The 9,026-nt window shown below is 37.4% G+C and overlaps 1 protein-coding gene across 4 annotated transcripts in view; it reads left to right on the forward strand.

The window, feature by feature from the left end:
• Positions 1 to 9,026, forward strand: part of lama2 (laminin, alpha 2) — a 230,871-nt gene that overhangs the window by 44,994 nt on the left and 176,851 nt on the right. The gene's annotated exons all lie outside the window — the stretch shown is intronic.

The following is a 9,026-nucleotide window of genomic DNA, read 5'->3' on the forward strand; positions in this document are numbered from 1 at the left end:
GGTTTGTGTATATTTATCATATGCTTGAAAACAATCGGTGGCACTGCAAAAGAATGCTTTGAAATCTATTCAATGGAAAAAGCTAAAACCTGTATTTGTTTTAATAGTAATGTTAGTAAAAAATCAATAGCAGTAAATTGTGGTAATAGTAGTAGTGAGTGGTATTGTTGTTGCAGATTTTGAGTTCTCATCCAATTCTCCCTGATTGGTTTATTTGCATTAGCTCTAGGTGGATGTCAACAAGGCTCCTATACTGTACATTAAAATGTTTCTCTGATGCAGATTGGCCATTAGGAAAATTGACCATGTTGAAAAATGGGACAAGACAAGAGCTTGTGCGTATGCCAAGCAAGAAGCTAAGTGCGTCATATAATTGTACGTCAAAAAGTCTGAAGTAGGACACTTAATTGCTTTTCAAACCACTATGTTGGGAAGATATATTTGGAAATCTATTAAATTTACTTTTACAATGTTTATTTTTAATCATTTTGTCTGTAAAGAGGAATATTTAGGACATTATTGAGACAAAACAGAAACACAATCGGACAGGGTAAAAGACACACCCACACACCCACACACGTACGTACGCGCGCGCACACACACACACACACACACACACGTAATGGAAATTAAAATTTACTGAATTAAGCTTCACAAAAAGAGAAATTTACTTTTGCTGACATTAAGAGATTCACATGCTTTCTTTCTTTCTTTACTTTTTGGCCGTGGCTGCAGAGCCGCGGCGCGGTCAAATGGCCCAGCAGTTTCAGGAGCGGCGGCTATATTATAGCCTCATGGCTAACCCTAACCCTAACCCTAACCCTAACCCTAACCTTAACCTTAACCTTAACCTTAACCCTAACCCTAACCCTAACCCTAACCCTAACCCTAACCCTAGCCTTAACCCGGCGCGGTCTAAAACGGCGCGGTCAAATAGCGCAGCAGTTTCAGGAGCCGCGGCACAAAATAACACGGCAGTTTTGGCGTCTGTAGACACTCCCTTACTTTTTAAATCCACAGTATAATTCCTCACTCACTCACACACAGCCAGTCGATTAACCAGCTCTGGCCAGATTGAGTGTCGTCACTGTAATCATATCTTCATTCCTGTAGTGGGCAATGACAGTGATTTGTTTGTGATTCAAAGGTTTCGTGTCCAGGCTTTTAAAAATATAAATCTTTTTGTATGATTTGTTTGAATCTTGTTCGTCATTGATCATAACATGGACTATGAGAAAATGACTTAAAGGCTTTTGATTAAGAAAGCAGCAATCTTTTGGTGTGTGTGAGTGGGCGGGCTTCAAATTACCGTAAATCAGAGAAAACACTTTCGTTCTAATTCTTCAAAAGTGAAAGTAATAACTGAATTTAACTACAACTTTAGTTCAATTTTAGAACCATGCCACTGATTTTGAATAAGGCTATTAAGCAGTAAGACCAATATTGGACCTTGGCATGAATCTATTCAAATTAATCGTTGTATTCTTATTAACGAAAGGGACCAAATGTAACACGCAGAAGACCAAAGTGGACTCACTGTTTAGTCTGTGGACAGTGAACAGTGATGTCCTCCAGCCCTATAAATAAAACATAAAAAATAGCTTTGAAAAGCCTTCACACCAGCACACAATAACCATATGTGAGCTGTCCATTAAACCCTCTACAACAGCGGACCCTGGGATATGTACAACTTAAGTGGTCTTTCAGTGCATTTTCATAGCCATCATCGCAGTGGCTGACTCTAAAATTAGCGTAGCTGATCTATTCTTTTCAAGCTTTAACAGTCAAGCAGTTATGAAGAAAAACGTCCACCGATTATAATCATTAGTGTGTACATAAATTCTCTGTTTTTGCCTTTAAAAGCTTTCTAATTCTTGTGTTTGATGTTCCAATGGCCACCTGCCACACCAAATGAGAGCCTGTAACAGCTTGACAGGCCTGTGTGTTTAGGCTGTGAAATGGCTTTGTATACAGTCAGAATAAAGCACAAATGTGAGCCATTAAAGTCCTTCTGTTCCTTTTCAAATGCACAATAATTGTTATATTTGCTCTGAATGGATGTAGAAATTAGTATTATCTTTACCTATTACTTAAATAATATGATTTTTAAATAAAAAAAATACATTGACCATTTTAAAATTTTTAATGCCTTTCTGTTTATTACAAAATAAAGACAAAGGCTCAAATTCCTTTGCTGAATTATTTTCAGATAGAAGAATCACTAACTAGCTTATTTTTGACTAGAGTGGGCAGCAAGCTTTCTTGCTTAGGGACACAACAACAGTATGTTGCCTGGGCAACATTTAAACAGGCCGGAAATAGCATGATATTTTGAAGGACGTGAAAAATGTATTTTATTTTATCTACCCAGCTGTAAACACTGAAATGTTGATCCTATTTAAATTAAGTATTTAAGTATTTTATCTTTGTATAGAGCCGAAAGCAGCGCTCTGACTGACTTTGGTGGTCAGCCCAGTTTCCCATCTGAAAGTGAATAATACAGTTTTAAAGCCCGGAAATAAATGCATTTGAATAGTAACAATGTTTGTAAGAGCGAGGAACTAGTTAGAATTTACAGTGTATTAAAAAAAAATCCGGTACCCCAGCTTCAAAATAAACTATTTAAAAAGATAAGATGACATATTGGTCAAATTAGGGTGACATATCTTTTTTTGAGTGTCCCAATTCTTGAAAACTTGTTTCTTCAACACTAATTGACTCCATCAGAGTCGTGTTGTACTTTAGTACGTGCTTGTTTTTCAGTCTTGTTGCGTTTGTGAGTGTTATTGGCCATTTGAAAGCTGTTTACCCTCCAGTGAGTGCAGTCATCGGGCACAGGCAATGACATTGGGCCTGTGTGCCTGTGTGTTTGTGTGCATGTGTGTTTGTGTGCATGTCTGTCTGTGTGCCGGTGTGTTTGTGTGCATGTCTGTTTGTGTGCGTGTGTATTTCTGTGCATGTGTATTTGTGTGCATGTGTGTTTGTGTGCATGTGTATTTGTATGCATGTGTATTTGTGTGCATGTGTGTTTGTGTGCATGTGTATTTCTGTGCATTTGTATTTCTGTGCATGTGTATTTCTGTGCATGTGTGTTTGTGTGCATGTGTATTTCTGTGCATTTGTATTTCTGTGCATGTGTATTTCTGTGCATGTGTATGCATGTGTGCATGTGCGTTTGTGTGCATGTGTATTTCTGTGCATGTGTGTTTGTGTGCATGTGTATTTGTGTGCATGTGTGTTTGTGTGCATGTGTGTTTGTGTGCATGTGTGTTTGTGTGCATGTGTGTTTGTGTGCATGTGTGTTTGTGTGCATGTGTGTTCGTGTGCATGTGTATTTGTGTGCATGTGTGTTTGTGTGCATGTGTGTTTGTGTGCATGTGTGTTTGTGTGCATGTGTGTTTGTGTGCATGTGTATTTGTGTGCATGTGTATTTGTGTGCATGTGTATTTGTGTGCATGTGTGTTTGTGTGCATGTGTATTTCTGTGCATGTGTATTTGTGTGCATGTGTGTTTGTGTGCATGTGTATTTGTGTGCATGTGTATTTGTGTGCATGTGTGTTTGTGCGCATGTGTGTTCGTGTGCATGTGTATTTGTGTGCATGTGTATTTGTGTGCATGTGTGTTCGTGTGCATGTGTATTTGTGTGCACGTGTGTTTGTGTGCATGTGTATTTGTGTGCATGTGTATTTGTGTGCATGTGTGTTTGTGTGCATGTGTATTTGTGTGCACGTGTGTTTGTGTGCATGTGTATTTGTGTGCATGTGTATTTGTGTGCATGTGTATTTGTGTGCATGTGTGTTTGTGTGCATGTGTGTTCGTGTGCATGTGTATTTGTGTGCATGTGTGTTTGTGTGCACGTGTGTTTGTGTGCATGTGTATTTGTGTGCATGTGTGTTTGTGTGCACGTGTGTTTGTGTGCATGTGTATTTGTGTGCGCTTTTTTTGCCTGCCTCATTTCCGGTTTGCTCATTGGACAAGGACAGGGATAATAAGAATGGGAGATGCGCGTATGTTACTTGGAGATGAGAATTGGAATGGTGTGAGAATAGTCTGTGACTGTGTGCTGTAAGTTGAACTATTACACTTCAAGAGAATATTTTAGCGGCTTAGACCAATGTTGACCCATAAGTTTAATGTTTAAATGAAATAAGGGATGGTCTAACTCATTTTGGGCCATGGGCCAAATTTCCTGCCGTTCAGGCTGGGTCATGGGCCAAACATAACGTAAAAAATAAAACCATAATAAAATAAAATAAATAAATAGCTTATAGCAAATAGTTCTGCAACCTTAACCCTAACCCTTGTAATATGATTTCTGATATGAAATGTTTATATCACAAACCTGTTGCTGCTCAAACTTAATAAAAATAGTGAGCTCATGTTATGAGCTCACTATTTTTATAGTTTAAACTTAGTGAGAATAGATTATTCATGTAGTGAATCAAATGAGTGCATTCTGATTGTATTCAGTGTCCAGCTCTTCAGTCTCACTAGTGTGGACACAGTCAGAGCTCACAGCAGCTTCACTGTCATGTTCATACTTTATTATTACACTCTGTCTGTGTTTTTTGACCTCTGGCTCCTGATCTGTCCAGGTTTGCACTGGTTTGGATGTTTTCCTCTCAGAGCATCATCACAGAAGTTTGTTTTCTTGTTGTTAGCTCCACATTAGCAACATTTTTAGTACAGATCTAACGTCCACAAAACTGTCCTAAAACCACATCTCGTCTCGCTCAACTCATAAACCTTTGCTCAAGTCAGAGCTGTAAAGTTTTGTGCAAGTTGGCACTTTTGACCCCTCGGAACAGGATGCTCCAGCAGCACGGCAGCGCTGAGCAGTGCGGGGGAGGGGAGGCTGCTGCAAAGGACTGTGGGACTCTAGCAGTAGTTCTAGCAATTAAACTGCTATATATCTATCATAAATTAATAAATACAAATCAGAACTGTTTTGTAGGCTGGATGAAAATATTTGGGTAAAACCCCTGGTAAAACTGGTTGTTAGTATCACCATCACTTGGTTTATATCATGGATGTATTATATTATCGTTTATATGCACTGAGTACGCTGGGATCAGATCTTTGTCCTTCTTCTCAGAGAACTGACCAGACCCTTCTCAGTCTACTGCAGAACAAAACACTGAATAGTGCGAACGGAAGCCAAGAGTCTATCAAGAGTATATACATTAGCACAATTAAAACTTTGTTTATAATATTTAATAATAATGGATATCATTCATAGCCAGACTGCTGGCAAACATAGACCTCTCATTTACGTTGTGCATTTGACTTTAAACAACACCAGGTAGACCAATCAGAACTGGAACAGAGTTTAAAGTATTCTCTGTCAGAATGTGTCTGCTACAAGTGTACAGTGCATCTGGAAAGAACTTGTTGTTTTTTTAATTTGCAAATCATTCAAAGAACCTTCTTTCAAGTTGTCATTATGAGGTATTTTTGAACAATTTTGTGGCAAATAATCAATCTAATCAATTTAGGAATATGGCTGTAACATAACAAAATGTGGAAAAAGTGAATACTTTTATGTATTTTAACCGCAGCTCCAAAAAAATAGGCAATCCTTCCATTTTTTTGTCCTGATTGCTTAATGCCTTTTAATGTATTACGCCCCATGTCTTAATTTGATGTAATCTCCTGACTACATTCAACCGGTCACGTGTCACAAGCTTTAGGTCGCATATAGATTTCACAATTAAACCTGGAACACTCGAAGGGTTAAACCTGCTTCACCATTGACAGTCTTAATCATAGAAAGAGTTAACGAGTGTAATAATAGAACGTGGCGGACATTTTGATTGACGCTTGGTTTGATGGACGTGGTTGAATCCTAAGTGGTCGGCGCTGTGCTGTGGAGCGGAGGAGGGAGTCTGGCACTGACAGTGGACAACATGCAGAGAAGTGTCAGTCACACGGCTCATGTTAGCACTGTTCAGAGAAAACCATTGGGAGATTAGACAATAAAGTAACACACAAAAGACCAGTTTGTAGCTAATGTTTTGACTTATCGTATCTTATTGTTGCACATTTTGGTATATGGACGGAGTTATGCACAGAACCCAGAGTTCTTTTTTTGGTTGAGAAAAGCTTGGGTTGGAACATTAAAATTGAGTGAAACATTAAAAATATCATAACAATTAGAATTGGGTTAGTATTGTTTTTTTTAGACAATCTTAACTGGAAATACTAAAATGAATTGACATGGTTGTGGCATAAGCACTATTTAGCCAAGTGGTGTGGAAAAATATTCTCCACTGAGTCCGTACAACAATAGTACAATTTATATATAACTCCAGACAAACTGAATGATTTAAAAAAACATTATGTTGTAGGTGTGGGTGATATTGACAGAATATCTAATCCAATCTAATATTCTTACAATACTGTGTCTGTTCAACAGAAATGTGTTAAGACATGGGTCTAAACATATTAGTTGAGGTTTATTTATCAGACAAATGTGAAATGTCTGCAAAATAAATTACAAAAGTGCAGATAAATCAATTTATACCCTCATTTGAAAGTTTACGGTATCATTTTTGACTACAAACAATATACTCAATATTCAAGTGTTGTTTATCTTTAAAATCACATTATTATCTACATTTCAATGCAATGTCCACTTCTCACTGAACTACCATTATTCTTGAAATGATATACAGCATGTAGATGTATGGAATTCTTTGCTAACAACTGCATTCCCTTAACACACATTTTAAAACAGTCAAAATACAAACTAAAACATGCCTCTCTGAATGTTTTTATTCATAACATCTGCTGTGTCCAATGAGGTTCTCGCTTTAAGGTTAGGCTGCGATTACAATGTGGGACTGATTGCAGCATCTGGTGTTTTTTCTGCAGTGTGAAAGGCTATCTACCGAAAACGAGCATGAGAATAGTACTTTTATAGAGACTTACAACATCTTTCTCCAGTACTCATCCACAATTTATTCTTCCACAAAATGTAACCCAGCGCACGATGGTTTTAGAATTGCATCTTACTTTGAATATAGTGCAGAAAGGAGGTGAATTTTTTATGACCATTTACTTTTTTCTTGTCTGTTTTGAAAGTGAACAGTCTCAAGAAGTAGAAAATCTGTTAACATATTGTAACAGAACTCTAAAAGATTATTATTTATTGTCTTTTAAAGGGGACATACCATGCAAAATAGACTTTCATGGGCTTTTCACAGTGTTTTCTCCTCATCATTTACTTACGGAGATGTATATTGATTGTTTGAGTTATACTATATTGTCTTGCATTTGAGACTTGACTGCTTAGAAAATATCTGTCTTCACCTACCCCTATCCCCGCCCGCTGTGATTATTCAGATGACACACAAGTGGGTTCAAAATGTCACGTAGCCATTTCTGCAGTTTTTAATCGGAAGTCAATGGATCTTATGTTTTTATAAAGATGTTTTTGCTCGTAGTCTTCATTGACAGTGAAGTACAGAGTGAAATGGGGGATGAGAGAGAGGGAAGGACATGCAGTACATTTTTCCTCCAACAACATTGAATCCTGTGTTTCTAAATGAGCTCATCCGTGGAGGTGATGCTGACAAGAGCATTGCCAGATGATTCACTCAGATCTTTATTATTCTGGAGACATTAACACGGTTGATTTCCAAGGACTGTAAACTTTAACGACTACATACCAACGTCTGCACCTGTTTGTCTGGTCAACCAAATGTGTTGGGATTTATAAAGTCTGTCCTCGTGTTTTAGCTCGAAGCAAACAAAAGCCTTTTATGTCCAAGAAGAGGATTTAATGACGTATTTCAAAATATACAACCACTATATTCAATGCAGGCTTCAATTAAATGTGCTCAATTTAGCAAGTATTAATTTATTTACCATGTTTTGCTTGGTTTTCCCCATTGCTACTTTTGATATCTTTGTGTAATTTTTGTCAGTTAAGATAATGAAAATGAGTTGAAGAAGGAAATCCATTAAACTGATCTATTTTGATGTTATTACTACATTTTGGTGACTTTTGGTCTGGATTAGAACATTACTAAGAAAACTTGATGTGGGTTCTTCCAATCGGTGCTGCCTTTCTGCCGTCATATTAACTTATAGAGTAGTTATAACTCGTCATTTCAAACTCGATTTTTTAATTTTTTTAAGGAAAAGGCTCAATTCACATTTTGAGATACTACAGTGATAATAAAAACACAGACAAACGACAATAGAATGTAATTGTCAAGACTATTTGCATTATACTTGAGGGATTACACCAACTTGTTTTAACATATCGAAAATATTTTTTTGTTTTTCCAGAATTAATATATGTTCACATGTTGTAATGAATAATTTCAATGCTATATATACTAATACATTTAGTATTGATTGGGAAACTATCTGTGTTGGATTTCTTTGACAACTCTACTCAAAAAATGCGTTCTAAACCGGTGTTCGTGATTAACCTGCCGACTCCACTGAGCAGAGAAAGAATCTGGACGAAAGTGGAGTTGCCTCGAGGGTTAAATATTACACTTCATCCACTACTGACCACATTTGTTGCTCTAATCATCCTGATACAAAGCGGAGATGGTCTTTTGATGGTCGTCTGCTGCAGAGTTTAAATGTGAGTGGTCTGACACCCCCGGCTGCTGCGTCGAATGATGTCAGTGCATTTTCCGAGCACACTGTGACTAAATGAATACTCCATGGTCCATTTAGCAGCGGGACACCCCACCACTGGATTGGGCATAGTCATTTAGCGGCGTTCAAAGATTATTATGTAAAATGGGGGGGGGAAATGGGACAGATATTAAAGTTGACATTTATTGCTTATGCATATTTGAAAAACTGCATAATTTCAAAAGGAGAGTTTGTATCTTTTTGTGCGTCATTGGTTTGTACTATAAGAAACTTCCAACGGAGCCAACTGAGTTGTATTTAGACACAGAATTATTCACCAACGTAGCATGAAGTATGAATGTGCAATCTGTGACTCACTGCTAGTAGAACTTTATTATGCAGAAATAACAAACTTCAACTCCTGAAAT

The sequence above is a fragment of the Eucyclogobius newberryi genome, unplaced genomic scaffold (genome assembly GCF_026437365.1).
Source record: "Eucyclogobius newberryi isolate DKJ021-1_F unplaced genomic scaffold, fEucNew1.0.hap1 SCAF_1, whole genome shotgun sequence".
Taxonomy (NCBI): domain Eukaryota; kingdom Metazoa; phylum Chordata; class Actinopteri; order Gobiiformes; family Gobiidae; genus Eucyclogobius; species Eucyclogobius newberryi.